This window comes from Engraulis encrasicolus, chromosome 8, assembly GCF_034702125.1.
Source record: "Engraulis encrasicolus isolate BLACKSEA-1 chromosome 8, IST_EnEncr_1.0, whole genome shotgun sequence".
In the NCBI taxonomy this organism is placed as follows: Eukaryota; Metazoa; Chordata; class Actinopteri; order Clupeiformes; family Engraulidae; genus Engraulis; species Engraulis encrasicolus.
The window spans coordinates 11,041,804-11,062,563 of record NC_085864.1 but is presented as its reverse complement, the minus strand read 5'-3'; the positions used below and the strand labels follow the sequence as shown (position 1 = coordinate 11,062,563).

At 43.6% G+C, this 20,760-nt stretch overlaps 1 pseudogene; it reads left to right on the top strand.

Moving 5' to 3' along the window:
- The first annotated feature begins 16,527 nt into the window (after nucleotides 1-16,527).
- LOC134453506 (uncharacterized) lies at nucleotides 16,528-18,862 on the top strand (annotated as a pseudogene).
- Nucleotides 18,863-20,760: the final 1,898 nt, after the last annotated feature.

Genomic DNA, 20,760 nt, shown 5'->3' with positions numbered 1-20,760 from the left:
ACCTCAGAGCTGTGAATCATTACTGCCTTTCCAGCATCGCTGTGCCATCATTGGAGGTTATTGTTGCGTCGGTTCCTCTGCTTAGCAGTCCGAGTGCAGGTTCCTACTTTGCGTACAAAAACAGCATGCAGGAGATATAACTTTTGCCAGATCACAGCCCAAGGTCTACTGAAGGTCTATTTGGTGAGTTGCACATTCTTGTTCACAAAGTTGGAGCCAGCACTCGGACTGCTAGGGAAGCATGATTCAACAATGACCTCCAATGATGGCACAGCAAGAAGGCTGGAACGTCACCCTCAGCTCTGAGGGTGGTCATGGATTTATGGACAAAACCCTGGTCCTTCTCGACCCTTCCCTTGTACGCTCTTTTGTGTGTTGTGCATTTTACAGGAAGATAAAGTGCTGAAAGTCCTCATTTATATTGTATTGAAATCCAACCACTGTTCCTCCCCGACAACCTTGGTGATTATTGAAAAAAGACTTTTCAAGAGACTTCATGTGAAAGTTTAAAGTCATACAGTATATCACGAAAGTGAACAAGAAATTTAAGCGGTTAAATATGTTGTTAAAAGGTCACTAATCATTGTGTCAAAGTTACATTTCTGTAATGCTTTCCTATGAAAAGATCAAAAATCTGCAAAACTGTGAGGGGTGTATTCACTTTCGTGATATACTGTATTTATGACTCATGGTGAGTCTCTCTACCACAATTGTGTAATTGTCAGAGCAGGCATGAGGACAGCAAAATATTATGTGGAGCCATGGGATGTGTTTTGTACTGAGCTTGTAGGTGTAGGTGGTGTAGGAGTTGTGTAAGTGGATGCTGGTATGATGCTGCGCCCCTGCGTACGTGTACCGGGTACTCCAAATGCAATTTCATTGTCAAATTTATTTGTCCATGACAATAAAAAGCTCTTGATTCTCGAAAATCACTCAGACTGTGCAACTAGGCAATTACTTTTTACATTTACATTACATTTATGGAGTTCACCAGCATCCTGAAATGTCAACTCTAACAATCTGTGGCACCTCAGAGGATGGTGGAATAAAGAAGAAAAAAGTGTAAATGTATCCAAAATCTGCTTGTTCATATGTGGTAGCACTACCCTACCCCTTTGGAAAGTGAAAAAGAGTGTGAAAAAATGAAAACGAAATTAACCAATTTGTGGAAGTGGAACCATATTTATTATCAATAGGTCTTATGTCAAGATATCCCCCCCCCACATACTGTAAGGTGTCTTCTGTGTAAATAAATAAATAAATGAATAAAAATGTCACACCATCATTACTTGCAGCTCGATGAGGTGATGAAAACACTATTATGCAAGACAGGAAAGTAGACAGGGCATCCTCCTCCATGACTGAGGTACCCTGAGCATGGTACCGTCCCATGACACTGCTCCCTTGGGGCGCCGTTGGGGGCTATCCCCTTGCACGGGTCCGGTGAGGTATAAATGCAATTTCGTTGCGTGCAGTGAACACTTGTGTGTGCTGTGGAGTGCTGTGTCACAATGACAATGGGAGTTGAAGTTTCCCAGTTGGGCATGAGGGAATATTCCAAGAAGGAGTGTAGTGACAGCCAGAGGTAGAGTAGCAGCTGAGGGCCCCATGGGAATGACTTGGGTGAGAGGTTACATCCCTCGCTAAGTCTGTTTTAGCTGCCTTAAACCTCCGTGCCACAGCCCCCGAACTCTAAAGAGCCATGGGGAGATTAAAGACTACAGCCAGGAAATTAAACACTCTCAACATTAAGTCCAACATCCTGCTACATGGCCACACTTGTGTTCTAGTACTGTATGGGTCCTCTTGTGTCCTTCTCCAATGGCCAATTAGCATGGCCCATTTTGCCTCGCATATATTTGTTTTTCTTTCTTTCTTAGCTGAGACTTTGTGAAGTGCCTCGTATGAGAGTGCTCCAGCTTTCGGGCCTGATCAGCGTGCAGCATAAACCTCTTGGACATGCATTAATGTCAAAGGCAGCAAAGGGGCTACAGTAAGCCAGAAGCATCACAGCTGTACTGTGCTGTACTGTGCTGTGTTGTGCAGGGCTATGCTGTCCTGTGCCACGTGGTGCTGAGGACTGATGATACAGAATCTCTTTTAAACTTCTCCACAGTTAAACCCACCCAGCAGTGCAAATGGGCCACAAAGAAAGATGCAACCTCCATTTAAATCCTAGCTGTAAAATATTATGAAGTTTCCAAGGGGATCTGTTTTAATGACTTTTGTTGTCCAAATTTGTCATTTTTTAAGTTTATTTTTCGATCACTGCAAAATGGCAGCTTAATTTTGTAACATAATATATTGTGACAATATTGTAAGGAAAATCATCAAGTCCTGCAGAACTTTGGAATACCACTTTCTCCATACTTTCCTTTGCCACATTATAGATCAGTGGTCTGTGACGCGTTAATGTGCAGTCTGGATTCTTAAATCTGTTAACTAACAAATTCAGTAAATAATACATTGCAATACAATTCTTGCACTAAATCACTGGTTCTCAACCTTATTTGAACAAACACCCCTTGACCTCATCATATTTGTGTTGTTGTGTGGGGGATATTATTTAGAGGAATCCAGCACATACAATCATACACACACACACACACACACACACACACACACACACACACACACACACACACACACACACACACACACACACACACACACACACACACACACACACACACACACACACACACACAATCATACGCACATGCACACGCACACGCACACGCGCACGCGCACACATGAATGCACTCTCTCTCTCTCTCTATCTCTCTCTCACGCATGGACAGACGGACGGACGGACGGACGGACGCACGCACACACACACACACACACACATACACACACACACACACACACACACAAACACACACACACACCTTGTGGACAGGGCCTCCTTTAGCAGGACGGCATGAATAAAGAAAAGTGAAAGTGCCTGTTGTGTGATCCATGTTCTCTGCTCTTGACAGAGGTAGTAAAGTCAGGATGATCTGATATGCAGTGCAGTCATATATTCTCTCTTCTGCCTGTCCCATCCTTTGTCAACGAAGAGCCCCATCAGTGAACTGTGTCATTGGAAACTTTCTCTGCCTTACAGCACTCACACACACAACTACACACACACGCACGCACGCACGCACACACGCGCGCACACACGCACGCACACACACACGCACACACGCGCGCACACACACACACACACACACACACACACACACACACACACACACACACACACACACACACACACACACACACACACACACACACACACACACACACACACACACACACACACACACACACAGACACACACACACACACACACACTTGGATCTTGGTTATTGTGCCACACGGGTGATCAAGGCTGCACTCTCACTTCTGAAGTTTATTTTTTTTCCTCATTTTTGTTCCTCAAAGAGGAAACTCCACCTGACACAGCCTCTCCTCACCGCTTCATTGCGCTTGCTTCTCAACTAGGTGCTCTGGCTGATGCAAGCCTACTAGATGTACAGTAGAGAGAGGGGGAGGATGATCAAACTGTCCGAGAGTCTTGCAATACTTCCTTTCCCAGTGCCTCGCACAGCATCCCTGTACATTTTTTTGCGGGTAAAAAAAATTGTGTTTCCTTTTCCTTTTACCGTAGATACAATCTGTGATAACAACTTTGTATGTTTTTTTAATGTGCAGAGATTCAACGTAGTAACTAGTACTTGCAGACAACAACTGTCTGGGAGCTGCAACAACATACAGCACATCATACATAGACTACATACAGTCTTGTCGCTGCTGCCCCTCATGGAAAAGTCCACACACACGCACACACACAGTTGCACACACACAGGTGCACACGCACGCACGCACGCACGCACGCACGCACGCACGCACGCACGCACACACACACACACACACACACACACACAAAGATCACCTATTGAATTGCACCATGTGACTGTACCTTATCTGCACTACCTCAGACCTCCACTAACTAGAACTGCCTGGGCCCTGCACCAAACAATACACCAGCACAGCTTGTTGTTGCTGGGGGAAGGACAAAAAGCATGAGGAGATGAAAACTTACTTTGTATGTGGATGGATGGCAAAGCATTAAATAGGATTCGCCATTGTTCTAAAAGGCAATATCTACAGACCCAAGGTGGAGTCCTTCCCTAGAGAAGGCAGACTTTCTTGCTACAGTTCAAACAGTGTTTAATGTCAGGCTGACTACAGTCAGAGATGATAAATCAAAGCTACTCTGACACTTGTCCTGGCTTTGATTTTATTGGCCCTTGATCATGGAAGTGATTAGGTCTTCAACCTGAAGGGTCCCTTTATGTATATTGTTAAAACATTCATTAGCCAACTCCAGCATATTACTCCAGCCATTGACCAGTAATGGGGTGCCGCTTCAGTCTCAGCACTTTATTGGCAAAGTAGTTATAGCCACCGTTGATCTATAATTCATGAGAAGCCACAATTTACTTTTCAAATTTACCATAAATGAATTGTGTTTTTTTTTTTTTACTGTATTTCTTCATTTGTGTGTTCGCTGCTATTTCATGGCCTGTCACAAGGTGCGCAAGGTTAACTGAGCACTGAGCACAGGCAAACTGGCAATGGATGTGCTGGCACCTTCGCGGACTGGCACAAGTTGCACGAGGTGAATTGAGTCATTCTCAACAATGAGAAAATCACAGTATATCATGAACGATCATTTTGCCAATAGGGCAACCACAATCACAGGTGAACTATTATAGCTAACCAGAGGAATTGGTAGGCCTAATTATAAAAGACAGATATCATTTGGTTACAACTTGAGGGTTCAATTTTCTGACCACACCTATGGTATTTATACAGTAAATCTGCATGGATGACATAAATATCTTATGTGTCTTAAAAAGAACTGAACTTCCTTGTCGGAGGTCTGCACTCTCTGTGTGCATTTCTAGTTTGTTTTTCTGTCCTTGTGTATAACATCAGCCTGCACAAATATGAAAACCATCCAGTCAGACAGCTCCTGCAATTCAGCAATGCAATTCACGCAAACAAAGTGCAATATTTATCTATCACTTACATGCCAGCATATTTGAAGTTAGGTGAAGTTAGGTTTGGCTTGATTTTGTTTCGTTCACTCACACAAAATTTCCATTTGATGAAAACAAAACAGAGGTTGCATATTTCCATTATCTCAATAATAAGTCAAAACAAACACAGAAGTGGAAAATGTTTGGAGCGCTTTGGGATTTTTCTTTCAAAACGCTGTCTGTCAGAGTGCTGTGATATCTGCCTTTTCCTATCTGTCTTAATTATGCAGATGCCCTGAGAACATCCAGAGATTACAGTAATCTTCACATTAGCACCCTCCATTTTCACACCACATTATGGACCACTTTGACATTTGCAGCTCTCACAGTCAGATTCAGCCTCGCCACTCAACTGCATTTGGTAATGTGGAACAGAGATAAAGAGAATGCCGGACATCTGCAGCTTTGAGAATGCCTGGGAGATATGAATGGACAACATCCAAACCATTGTTCACGCACATACACGTACACGTACACGTACACGTACACGTACACGTACACGTACACGTACACGTACACGTACACGTACACGTACACGTACACAAGCACGCCCACGCACACACACATACACCCTCAGTAACACAAGGTCAAGAAGTGATGTAGGGGGTTTAACATCTGCAACCAGTGGTGCAGAAATCACACCTGTGCCAAGGCCACGGCTGGAAGGGCTTGTTTGGCATTTGTAAGTCCAAGCTCCCTGACTCACTTCTTGTCCTGTCTCCTCCACTCGGCCCTCTGAGCTGTGAAAGGCACATATTTTGCATGGCGCCTTGTGCCGTCACCCATGTCAAGCAGAGCCTGTCCACTGACAAGGGTTTGGCCCTTCATCCTACATGACAGTGTATCAAAATGAGTGTGAGAGAGAGAGAGAGAGAGATAGAGAGAGAGAGAGAGAGAGAGAGAGAGAGAGAGAGAGAGAGAGAGAGAGAGAGAGAGAGAGAGAGAGAGAGAGAGAGAGCAATGGCTTTCCACTCAATCTTTCAGCTACATTTGCTGGCAATGGGGCTGACGGTAAACAATCATATTTGATGATGCATTAAATCTCACTGTCTCTTGACAGTTCTGGTGGGAGATAGGTAGTGAAAGAAGTTATGAGGCCACGACAGTAATAATGTCTGTGTGTTGTCTACACCGGCCACCTGGGGGATAGAAGCCATCAACGGTCTACACAGGTGAATATTGCTGAGGCTTTACCTAAATTGCACGTTGATTACTTTTTGAATGCATTGATGAGAAAGTGTTTACATGTGCAGAGTCTGGTATGAAGTCACTTCCACTCCTTATTCCACTGAGTAATCGTCATGAATCATTTCAGTAAATTACTCTTATCAGTGTTGCTGCTGCTTGAGTGTGGAATATAAACATGCAGCCAACTTTCAATGGGTGATGGCTGATAAAGCGCCTCATAATTTACTTCCGAATCCTATGTCTGTCTTCCACATCCTTTGCAAGTGCATTTAATTACAGATATTGAACAATAATAACTCAGTGAAAACCCCATTTGTGGTCATGATCCAGCAATATTTCTACTCACCGCTCTACAGTAATGATGAGTCCATTGATTTCTTTACAGTCAGGGGAATGTGATGGATTTCTCAACCCTAACGCTGTGCCAATGCACTGTAGGGAGCTCTGCTTTAGGTATGTATGTTGGAGCTCGGGGGGTTTGACATTCTAATCCGAAACATCAGCTGTCTGAACATCATCATTCAAAGTTTTGAGGAACTGAACCGATTTTGGGGGCTTGAAAATGTTTTCATCTAAAATCTTCCTCAGTTCCGGACTGATGATGGGAAACCAGGAACTACACGGTCCACTGAACTGGATGTGGTGTAGTTACACTGCTACACAGCCACAGCCCTCATCATGTGACAAAAGGTTCACATGGGTGATCCATGGATGTAGTCATCCGTGAATTGGAGTCATTTTGAGGTTCCCAGTCATCAGAGCGGAACTGAGGAAGACTTTGAGGGGATGAAAGGTGAACAAGTTCTAAACAAAATACAGTTCCTTGCAGCTGAGTTCAGAAGTACTGTGTAGCACAAAGAGCAAGGCTGTCACATAACATTAATTCATTGCCACTTTGCTAGCAGTGTACTACACAAGTCTTAGTTGATGCCACTCTACTGATGTGACCCTACTTGATCATATTCTACATTAGGATGACATTGGTGTTAACATAATGTGACTTGGTGAATGCTTCACCTGACCCACGATGTACTGTGTGTATCAGCATCTGCTGTTACTGTTGTACAAGTATGAACATATTCAGAGATGAATGCATAACATACCATCTGCATTTCTTATGACTTGTTTACTTTGCCAGAAAGCCAAACTTTGTACCGTATACACACTATTATAATGTAGCTCGGTGGTTCCCAATCTATGGGTCGGGACCCAACTTATGGGTTGCCAAAGATCCACAGGGGGTCGCGGAGCCCTCTTGATTTTAAGGGGTTTCATTTGAAATATATATAGCCCATGTTGAATAAATGACAAAGCATTTAACTAATAAATGCATATTGCAAATTATAAGTGCTACATTAAACATTTATTCTAAATTTGACCAAAGACGAATTGAGGAATAAAATAACTAAAATTAGTTTTCGCAGGAAGCAGAGGGCATCTTGTGACCACCGCTGGACTGGCCATAGGGCATACCGGCCCGGTGGCTTGACGTGTATTTATTATTTTTGTATTCAGTCCAAATCCGTTACAAACGTAGCAGGCCACAACACATGTCTTGTAGGCCACTATCTGCAACATACACATTGTTGAAGTCTAAAGAAGGACTATCATATCAAAACAATTCATTTATAAGAAGTGGATTCTCCCTATATAAACGGTTAACTAGAGGCAGTTTTATTGTGGTGGATACACGTATGTACATGTAGGCCTACTGTACTGTGAGAAGTCATTTTTCAAAAATTTAAATTCCTACAACACAGTTGAAATATAGTACAGAAGTGCAATTTGAGCAAAGACAAAATGATCTGGTTTTATTTGGTGTGTTTTTTAACATGTTTATGAAGAATTTGGAAACAGAAATGGTGTGGTGCATGATGGTAAATATAAAGACGCGCCCCTTTTACTTCCTATGTTCTAGCGTTCAGTTCCACGGGAATGAATTAATGAGTTTGGGCATGCTGGCGAAATACATGGCAATCTACTGGCTATGTCTGTTAACAAAGACAATTTATTTGAAGGTACGTTGCATTTGGAGAGGTGTCTGGCCAGTGCATAGGAACTGAGTTGGGAGAAGGATGTATGATGGAAAGGGGGAGATGCAGGAATAAGTTAGACCTGCAGTATTAGGCAGAAGCCTACATGTAATTCCACAGATGCCTGTGATAATTTAAGAAGGCTAACATAGCAATATTAATAGTATTTGTAGCCTAAAGCATATTATCATATAGGCCCTTACTGTGATTCAATGTACTAGAGAGAAAAGAAAGAGAAGAAAGAATGTATTATAATGAGAAGGTGACTATGACCAAAGGCTTTGTAGTCTACTTGATAGCCTACTGTTCTAATTTGGACAGGAAGCTGTTTCCAGAATTTAGCAACATAATGAATAATGATATAATGACTAATACCAGAAGAGTTGTAGCTCCATTCTAAATCTCACTGGTAGTGTATTGACTTAAGTACTGGAGTGATGTGATCTATTTTCTTTGTTTTGGTTAGAATTCTAGCTGCAGCATTTTGGATTATTATTATTAATAATAACAACAACAACAACAACAACAACAATAATAATAACTTGGTTTTATATAGCGCCTTTCAATGAACCCAAGGTCGCTTTAGTTGCACCTGCCCGAGTGCCTTTTTTTGGGGAAGACCTATAAGTAGGCTAGATGGGTAATAAACACATGGATTAATTTCTCCATATCCTGTTTAGATACAGAATCCTTTATCTTAGCTACAGTATGTTCCTACAACGCCAAAGCTGATTTATGCTTTTGATGTGAGCATTGAAACGGAGATTACTGTCCAACATCACACCAAGGTTTTTGACACAACACTTATTAGTTTTAAGTGATTTCTATTCTGTTTATCTGGTTATTCTAACTTGCTAGCCTGCTTAGAAAAATATTTTCAAGAAAATAATTAATCTCAATCCTATCCTAATTTCATGATTCTTGCATTATGCAATATACTGTATATTGTACAGAGGGGTAGGCCTAAGTATCTATTTGGTGTATGTAGGCCCCTAAGTAGGCCCCTAATCAGGGAACTGGGAAGATGGCATAGGCTGAAGTTATTGCACAAAAACGCAGTGTGTAGGTATAGGCATAAGCTTTATTGTTTTTTGCTTCATGGTGGCCTGGCCTGGCCTTGGAAAATGCCCGGCCTGAAAAAATCTCCCAGTCCAGCCCTGCTTGTGACTCTGTCTCGTGCGGGCGCTCGCGTGGTTGGGTCACCAAAGCTTACAATAGTAAAAACATGGGTCCCTTAAGAAAACGGTTGGGAACCACTGATGTAGCTGACACATTTATAAAGATATCAATTCCGTCATAGTAACTGGGTTGGAGTGAGCTAGTTAGCTGACACATTTATAAAGATATCAATTCCATCATAGTAACTGGATTGGAGTGAGTTAGTTGCCTCTATTCTGCACCATAATCTCTGTAATGATGATGTCACACTTAAAAAAAGATGTTTGGGTACTGTGAAGTGTAAGAGCGCACAAGGATTTCCAGCCCTTCGATTTTCCCCCTCATTTAATGAGGCCATGTTTATATGGTGATGATCAAAACAGAAGAGGAAAAAGTAGCGTCTCATCTCAAAGTTTTCGCTACCATTTACACAAGGACTGTTGCGATTGGAAAAGACAAAATATTTTATCTGAAGTCTCTTTCATTCACAGGGCAACCTCGCCATTCGGGCCTGAAGGCGCAAAAATCTGAAGACTTCCAGAGTAGGAAGTTTTGAAGACGAGCCCCTGAGACATAACACTCCTTTGAGCCTTGAAGTTGAATATCCAACAGTTTTTTTAGGTCAGCCAATGCATCATGAGTAACCAGTACATCATGCTTGAGATTAAGACCTGTCACATACAGGCTACAGTACAGTAAATAGCATCATCATTAATCTCATTGCATTTACATGCATGTACAGTGCTCTGTGCAATGTTGGATCAACTAAATATGTTTGTACATACTGTATAGCCCCAGGGTCCAAGAGTCGTTTCAGATTCAGTGCAAAGCATGTTGGTGTCATTACCATATTTGCAGTATGCATGTACCTAAAGTGAATAAGCATTAAGGCTAAATATTTCTATTATCCTTTTCTCCTCCTTCATGCTGTATGGCTCCAGGGTCCAAAGGTATTTTCAAATTCAATATAAAACATGTGCCATTACCATATGCAGTATGCATGTATCTACAGTGAATAAGGATTAATATTAAAGAGTTCTGGTATCTTTTTGTCTCCTTCTAACAAGTTAAACAATGGGTCACTTTGTTTACATACTGTATTAAGGTGGTCTGTTCCTAATAAACACGATAAACGCAATAAATTGGACCTTCAACATTCACATGATCGCCGCCTCACCTCAATACTACAAACACCAATACAATACAATCAGCTCCTTCTGCTACAGTATAGTAGTGCTGTATAAAAATGTGGCTGAATGCTGAACAAGAACAAGTTGAAAATGATTGAATATCAGGATAAGTGCTAACCCTGCCATCACTGCACAGGCAATGGGAGCGGCTGTGGCTTGGTGATTCGTCAGACTTATAGAAAGGAGTGAGTGAGTGTGAGAGCAAACACCTTGAGTGGATCTACATCTACCAGCATGTTGCATACTAATGTGTCTGAACCACAAGAACTCAGATAGTGAGAGTGAGACAGATGGGTACAAAAAATGTACTGGAGATGGAGGTGCAGGCGGGGAAAAAACAGCAAAAAAAGTAAAAACACAGGTGATGGAAGGTGACGTGTGTATGTGTATGTGAGAGAGAGAGAGAGAGAGAAAGAGAGAGAGAGAGAGAGAGAGAGAGAGAGAGAGAGAGAGAGAGAGAGAGAGAAAGAGAGAGAAAGAGAACTAGAACGAGAATGAGAATGAGAATGAGAATGAGGGAGTAGGATGAAGTGAGTGAGTGAGTGACAGAGAGGGTCTGTGGTGGTTGAGGTGCATAGTAATCTCAGGACGGTTGATGTTTCTGCCCACTGTGGTCATGCAGCGGGCTGAGGTAAGGCAGGAAAAGGCTGACGGCTGGCTAAGGCAGGAAAAGGTTGACGGCTGGCTGGGGTAGGCAGAGGGCTGAGAGCGGGCTGGGGCTGCCAAAAGAAGGTGTCAGGGAGGACAGACCTAATGGAGTTTTATCGGCATGGCATGGCATGGCCCAAGGCCTGTCAATCATGACTGACAGGTCCCCACTCCAGCACCCCGACTCCATTCCCCCCACTTCCTTTCCTCCCTCCTTCCCTCATCCAAGTCACATTTACCCCTGAGGATAGCCTTTGCCATAAAACACAAACTTGTTTATGTGTGCCTGCATGTTTAGATTTGTGCAGCATAGTGCCACAGACATTATGAAAACAATTTCCCCCACTGATCTGATAAGTTCTGACATTTTAACACCAAAATGTTTTCCACCTCTACACCACTGAGCCACTAGCATTCCCTCCTTCCCACACACGCTCGCAAGCACGCATGCACACACACACACAAACACAAGCACACACACACACACACACACACACACACACACACACACACACACACACACACACACACACACACACACACACACACACACACACACACACACACACACACACACACACACACACACACACACACACACACACACATAGAGCCAGAGCAGTGCTGCCACAGACAACCTGTGCATTTAAATGTAATCACATGCACAAGGGAGAGTGATGGCCCAGACAGGTGCAAGGTGAGTTCAACTACTATCCTACTACCACCAGCACTGCTCTTCTAAGCTGAGCTCAAACAGGCACAACATGTCGCAAATCAATTCAGCACCACGGAGAGCGTTTAGCGTCCAGCCTCCCTGTCCACTACTACACACTTTACCTTGTGCAGCAAGAGGGAGAAGCCCTGATGTCGATCCACTAACAGAGCCCCTCACGCTGCAGGGCCCCTCACATACATAGTACATTATGTGGTATGAATAATAGAACAACCTCATGGGAAATGGCTATGGATGCATATTGCACTCAAGCAAACAAGATCCATCATGTTCTGGTATTAATATTTCTCTATTATTTCAGTTGAAGCATGATTTTTTTTTCTTATGTAAGATTCCCCCATATGGGCCCTGACAAAGGGGCTCTGAATTCACAGCGCCGGTGGCTCACGGGCATGGTATTAACATTTGTTTGCGTTTCTTTTCCTTATTTCAACGCCTTTATTTTACTACTCTGAGTTTTCTGTTGACTTCAAAGATAAACATTGCATATCTGACATCTGGATCTCAAAAGCACTGTGTGACAGAGGGCCCCCTTCGGGGGGACCGCTCAAAACCTCCGGTCACCTGTATGCATTGCGCACCTCCCGGCGTGAAAAGCGCGCACCCCCCGGTGTGCGTTCCCAGCGCATCTTCGGCCAGCGGCCATTTGCTCCTGCATGCGCACCTCCGTGCCCACGCAGAGACTGAAACTCCGCCAGATCTAATATGCTTGTTTTAAATGCTTACTATGATGTGTTTTGAAATTCTATGCATGTGTTTGGTATCAATCTGATGGAAATACTTCGGGTGTGAACAGGTCTTGGTTTTGAAACTGTTATTAGTGAATTTATTAAAGATTTAGAATCATAGGATTTGGATACAATGTTGGTTACAACCCAAACCCCGCGCCATTGTGCTAAGCCCAGCCCCAGGTAAATGCCGGCACGTCATTGGTCCCTGGCTGGGTCGTTCCCACGAGATACCTAGGTATATTAAACTTTGGTGTAATGATCAAATCTTTGAGTTTAAAACCCCGCTAAAGGGCTCCCGTGGACCTAGTGTCCATGTAACCATTTCCTCTTAATTAGGTAGCATTGACTTTTTCAACATTGTACTTGTCGTATAATTAGATTTGTCCTGTAATAAAAAACTTTCATTGATCTATATTTTGTTGTAGATCCCGTTTATTCCGTCATAAGGTTATTGTACTGTCGAAACGTAGCAGCTCCAAGGACATTTCTCCATGTGGAGTGGAACGCTATACTTCGGGTCAGCCCGAGTGTCAATGGTGTCTACTTAGGATAAAAATATGTCATCGTAAACTGGAACTTAAGCGGGGTGATCAGATCTTTTTGGGTGTAGCTCTCGACATACACCTCTCGCCTCCTATTGCAGTCGAATAGGGGTAAAGTGTATGGGGCTTAGGATCTCATAAGTATGGTACCTTCCAGCAACTTTAACCTCTGAGTTATTCTAGACGTCTCTCATATGGGATGGACATGCACAAAGAAATTAGTCGGCCGCGTGCAAATCAGTTCTACAAGTAAATGGATATAAAACCCTTGACAGCTGGACTCAGACTTAACCGATATTGTTGGAATATTCATAATAAGAGCAGTTTATATTAATTGAGTGCAATCACACAATTATCCTGGGACTAGGGAGATCTACGACTGAGATCCCATCATAATACGGAAACTTGGTAAATTAGGCTGCAAAATGAAATGCTTTCTACAGTCCAGAGCCTAAGGAGCAGAGCACGAGACTAGGATTCCGGTGTTGGGCCTATCTCTGGGTTTTCAGTGGTGACCCCGACGTGATTCCCTGGATGCGTAAAATATGGAGTCAGATAAAGCATGAGGTTTGGACTGCTTCTTATCTACGCCTGGATTTGGTAAGAAAACTTTTCATTTTTTCCACAACTCAAGATAGGGACAAATCTAGCACACTACACATATATGACATCCTTTTGTTGTTTCGAGTCGACATACTCGAGTTTAGATCAGCACCGTAGAACGCTGATAAGGGTTGAATAAAGTAGTGGGGAAACATCAGGGATACGACAGAGTTGATGTACAATTCATGGCTTCGGCCATGGATTATTTGAAAAATGTCTTTTGCCGCCTGAGCTAGGAGGCATCACTTCCAAGACAGTTACCCCGTGGTCTTGGGATGGTTAAAGTGACGGCAGTAACGTGGCTCAATGTGAACAAAGGGTGGTGTTCCCACCGCTTTATTTCTACAAATCGTATTTGGCACTAACCGGAGAGGTCAGTGAAAGCCTTACGCACCCTCTCAAAGTAAATTCAATGGTCCATGGGCTCGTAAACTGAGTCCAAACACACGGCCCACAGAGTTAGCCGCTACCAACTCCATAAGTATTCCATTGTAGAGCTAGCCATAGCAGTGTTTTGGAGGTGAGTTTTCCGGTGACCATGCTAACGTTGTAAGCGCAAACGCTACTCCAGGATGGTCTCCCGAAATCCCACCAGAGTCCATACACAGTTTTGTGCTATGCAGCGCCTACAACATGAAATGGTTATGCAGTAATGGTAGTAACTCCCGGACGAATTCGAGATAACAAACACATGCTGCAGCCGTAGTCGGCTCAGCTGTTGTGATAACCCGGATGTATAGTAGATTTCCATGGCAACGAGTCCCTCGCGAGAACGCGCACGCGCCACTTGCCCTGGCAAGATCAGCTGGCAAGATAAACAGGCATGAGAGATGAGAGAACCCACGTCGTAAGCGACGTAGGGGTTTAAATTCGGATTCCCTGTCATGCATTTGATAGTCTAACTTTTGGATACTTTCATAGCACGTTTGCACTCGTCGCGTAAAACACATGGAAGTCACATACACTGAGCCTCCCACATTGAGCATAGCCACTGCCGTCTCCCGACCCCCTAATTTGAAGCAATGCCAGAAACTTTTGTAGATGACTTGCACCGTACAGAAGGTTGAGGGTTAAATAATATGTTTTAGCTGTTGTGTGTGCTTATAAAGCCATAGACAGGCTGTTTGCAGGTTGGAACCATTTAGGCTCGCCTACAAAGGCTGTCTTTCTCTGCATAGACTTACTAGAGCAGTAGACAAAATGTTGTGCTTGCTCGTTGGTTGTGTGCACCGGACAGCTGTTTTGAGGCTAGAGCTGTTTATGTGTGAAACCGCAAAGGCTTTGCTATTAGTGTTATTTACCTGCAACTAAATCTGGTGGAGAGGAATATTTCCTCCGCAGCTACGATCCAACTCATTTAACGCCGTTTCTGGTGGCCTACACGGGCCTCTGACGTCATGAGCTGGGGCGGCGATTGCCTGGTCCGCCGCTAGGAACCAAAGCAACTCCAGCCGCACCAATTTAATACGCAGTTCCTGATCCGGAACTGTCTTGTGATAGTCAATTAATTATTGAAAATGGGTCGAAGCCATTCCAATACGAAACAATACCGCACGTAGTGCGAGTATTGGTTAGACAAATTGTTCCAGCACATGGGGTATCGATTCAAAGTGAATCGGATCATGGGACATTTCACAGAATAAGTCATGGAAAAACATTTTTGTGTTACATTCGCCAAAGGTTCTCGAAACACATCACGCAGCACAAACACTAATGCCACGGGCTTCCGCCCATTTGAAGTAATGACAGGGCGAGTCATAAGACTCTCCATTGGCCTGCATCTCTCCAAATGACTTGAGACCACTGACGGTGGCCACCTCAGCCCACAGCGCTGACAAATTGCCCAAAGCACTGTATGCACAGGCTAAGCTAAGGCAACAGCAATCTAATGTGAGAAGTGACACACTTAATCCTACTGCTGAAAATTAATTTGTTGCGGGAGATATGAACAATGATGCGCGTGTTTGTGAGAGAAAATACCTTGTCCCACACTGGCACGGCCCATAAAGCTGTGAACAACAGTTGTTCTGGGCCGTGACCAGGGGAACTGCGATGTTTTCACTTAAGTGCAATGGAAAAGGTTTAGGTGCTCATCTGATGAATAATCATATTATGTTTCTGTTACAGAAGCTGCGGCCATTCCATGGACGCCGGACAAAAAGAAGACTGTCGGGCCGACACACATTAGGCCTGACCAAGGGGTGCAGCTCCCCCACAACTACGGATGTTGGAGATGGGTTTGGAAGTCCTTCAAGGGGCCAGTACACACTGATCTCATTTCATTACTTACTAAACAAGATATAGCCTGGCCCTCCGGAGTAGCTCCGGGTCAAAATTGCCACACACAAACGTTGTAATGAAGGCTCCATCCATCCTCCCTTTAAACTCACCGTAGGCTGCACCCCATAGCCCACTAAAGAATTACAAAGGAGCATTATGTGGTATCAGTTTAAAACTGCCCACTCGCTAACATTGGTGTTATGTACATACTCTATCACATAAAACATGATGAGAAGGATCCAGAAAAGTGCTACCGCACGTAGGACCTTGTACATAACCTCACACATATAGTCTACAACGACATTGCTTAACCTGTCTTTTCCCCTCACAGATGAGAACCGACGAAAGAAGTGTACTGTGGTGTCAATTGACTCCATAGTAACAATTTGTACACCACACCTCTGATTGCACATGTGAACCAAGAAATGTTTTAATTGACTACCTGTGTTATACATGACCAACACAATGTCCCATACTTCATCCACACCCACACACAACTGATTAAGGGTAGCATGAACAAAACCTTGTTGCACAATGTCAATTTAGTTATGGCACACATTTCATACATACTGACTGCCTACACTACACATCGTGACACGAATGGAGACACATACACATGGCTGCAGTCACGCATCGAAGACCCGATTACTGACTATGGATTTGGACTCGCGGCTCAAGTAAATTCTATGCGCAGCAAAAGAGATTTACTCTCACAAATATCTGGCCTCTTTGGTACAGTCAATTCGGTAGTGAACTCGCATAGAATGAACGGACAGTCACAGTACACAAGTTAGCTGGCAAGCCATGCGGCCGCTGGATTCCAGCACCTCACTAACTCCAATAAACGAATCATTAAGGCTGTGCGGTCAGAGGCGCAGGCGCTACTGACCACTAGTCTAGCATTATTCAACCAAACCTACAAGCTCGAGCGTGACGCAGCCTATAGACATAGACATTTGCACAAGATTTGTTTACTGCTGCCCCCCAGCAAGTTTTAGATGTGCGCGGCACAGAGTGCCTAAGCGTGCGCTGCAAGATCTTATAGTGATCTTGGATTTACATAGGTGGTTTGAATCTGACAGAATGAAAAATGTACAGTATTCTAAGCTATTGACCACTCTAATGTATTCAGGTATTAACGTGGGACCACCTTACAGGGTATATGACTATTGGTACGACTGAGACATTGTTCACCACTCGAATTGTTGCCATGACCAAATATGTCCTCTGTACTTGTAATACTCTTGATTCCAAGTTAATAACCTTTAGGTCACTCCATGAATACTTGAACTCCGTCCAGGTGTCCAACACACAGGAGTGTGTGGCATCAGTAAGATGAACTCTTTCTCCTATGGCGGGCTGACATGCCCCGCCAACCACAGCTTCTGTCTAGCGTTGACAGATGACCTCCCCATGGGGTCACTCAACTCCACTGGACTTTGACCTCCCTCCCTGAAGGGAGAACACCGACCCCTTCTACAAGGAGGGGACCCAGGCGCTGGCTGACACCGTGACCCTACAGCAGCTCATCCAGCGGGTACAGTGTACTCAACCAGGCCCAGGTACAAACAAACCTGGCCGAGAAGACTGCAGAGCTCCTCACCAGTTCCACCAACCATGCCGCAGAGGCAGCGTACATGGTGGGATTGGATCTTCAGGGGTTGTGTACTCGCCAGCGCCCTCATCCTCCTCTTCACGCTAATCCAGTGCTGCTACTTCAAACACCTCATCCGCTCCTAGAAAAGGGAGTCTGAAGCAGCACTGACGGCCAGCAAATACCTCACGCCCGTTCTTCGTCAGTGACAGCCGGTGGGGGCATTCCTACCGGCCACGAAAGACACTGGACTTTTACCTTCGTGTTCCGAGGGGCCACTGTAAGATTCCCCCATATGGGCCCTGACAAAGGGGCACTGAATTCACAGCGCCGGTGGCTCACGGGCATGGTATTAACATTTGTTTGCGTTTCTTTTCCTTATTTCAACGCCTTTATTTTACTACTCTGAGTTTTCTGTTGACTTCAAAGATAAACATTGCATATCTGACATCTGGATCTCAAAAGCACTGTGTGACAGAGGGCCCCCTTCGGGGGGACCGCTCAAAACCTCCGGTCACCTGTATGCATTGCGCACCTCCCGGCGTGAAAAGCGCGCACCCCCCATTGTGCGTTCCCAGCGCATCTTCGGCCAGCGGCCATTTGCTCCTGCATGCGCACCTCCCGTGCCCACGCAGAGACTGAAACTCCCGCCAGATCTAATATGCTTGTTTTAAATGCTTACTATGATGTGTTTGAAATTCTATGCATGTGTTTAGTATCAATCTGATGGAAATACTTCGGGTGGTGAACAGGTCTTGGTTTTGAAACTGTTATTAGTGAATTTATTAAAGATTTAGAATCATAGGATTTGGATACGGTGTTGGTTACAACCCAACCCCGCGCCATTGTGCTAAGCCCAGCCCAGGTAAATGCCGGCACGTCATTGGTCCCTGGCTGGGGTCGTCCCACGAGATACCTAGGTATTAAACTTTGGTGTAATGATCAAATCTTTGAGTTTAAACCCCGCTAAAGGGCTCCCGTGGACCTAGTGTCCATGTAACCATTTCCTCTTAATTAGGTAGCATTGACTTTTTCAACATTGTACTTGTCGTATAATTAGATTTGTCCTGTAATAAAACTTTCATTGATCTATATCTGTTGTAGATCCCGTTTATCCTTCATAAGGTTATTGTACTGTCGAACGTAGCAGCTCCAAGGACATTTTCTCCATGTGGAGTGGGACGCTATACTTCGGGTCAGCCCGAGTGTCAATGGTGTCTACTTAGGATAAAAATATGTTATCGTAAACTGGAACTTAAGCGGGGTGATCAGATCTTTTGGGTGTAGCTCTCGACATACACCTCTCGCCTCCTATTGCAGTCGAATAGGGGTAAAGTGTATGGGGCTTAGGATCTCATAAGTATGGTACCTTCCAGCAACTTTAACCTCTGATTTATTCTAGACGTCTCTCATATGGGATGGACATGCACAAAGAAATTAGTCGGCCGCGTGCAAATCAGTTCTACAAGTAAATGGATATAAAACCCTTGACAGCTGGACTCAGACTTAACCGATATTGTTGGAATATTCATAATAAGAGCAGTTTATATTAATTGAGTGCAATCACACAATTATCCTGGGACTAGGGAGATCTACGACTGAGATCCCATCATAATACGGAAACTTGGTAAATTAGGATGCAAAATGAAATGTTTTCTACAGTCCAGAGCTAAGGAGCAGAGCACGAGACTAGGATTCCGGTGTTGGGCCTATCTCTGGGTTTTCACTAGTGATGTCTGCAAGTATGCAGACATGTGTTCTGTTACAAAAGGTAAAAAGCTAAGTAAAGTCATATTAAAGATGCGGAAAGCTGGAGTTAAATTCGTTTTTGTGGAGGAAAAAAAAAGTTAAAAAAACTGCAGTCCTTTTGCACTGGCTTAATATGATACCATTACCATGTATTCATTACATGTGTGTAATTGCAATGCAATTTTAATCAGCATAGGCGGTGGTGGTGGAGGTTGCATGTCATCATGATGTGCCTTTATTCTTAATCAGGCATGGAGATTATGGCGCTGCATGGGGTATTTTCAGCTGAGCTACATGGACCCAAGGAGAAGAGACTATCAACCTAACAGGCCTTTGCTGTTCTGAATATATAGAGAGTGATGTTTCAGATATTTGCCCCACATAATCTAATTACAACATACATGTAACAGTGGCCCTTTACAATTATAAAGTGAGAAAAAAGACGGTTAAACATAGCAAGGATTGCGTGTTAGTGTTCTTGCATTACCATACTTTTAATGTATTATGAGACGACATATTTTAGCACCCTACTTCCCTGTACAACCATCACCAGAGCACACAATTTGTGAGTGACAGTGATATTAGTACCCATAGTATTAGTAATTCTAATTTCTATTTTTGCTGGTTCTACACAAATCTATTACACATACAGTCCATGCATACGTACCGAACAAAAAGCAACATCTGCTGATCATGATTCGGGTGGAAAAATGAAACACCTTGTAATGCTTTTTTTTCAGATGACACTCATTATTCAAAAAATAATTATGCAATGGGATATACAGTACATGCAGCGATAATTGTAATGAATCCTTAATGACTGAATAATGGGTAATCTTCTTTCGGTGCCTTTTGCCTCCCTGCAGAACCTGTCAAAGGAGGAGGCCATGAAAAAAGATGACAAAGGTGGAGGAGCAAAAAGATTTAGATTTTTCTCCCCATGCATCTGTACCTTATCTGGAGATTATGCATCTCAGAAAGACATCAAGATGAAGGTTGGTGAAGATCAAATGCAGGGTGTGAAGGAGAAAAAAAACTAAAATGTCAGGGATGTGAGGCACATACACTGAAGAAGGTCTCTGCCAACGCACCATCAGCTTTGCGATGAAATTTGCATTGCGAATTCAAATCTGCAATGCCTAGCTTGGAACATCTGGAGAAAATGTGGCTTCATGTAAATCTATATTGCTATGAATATTTATGTTTTACTCTTTA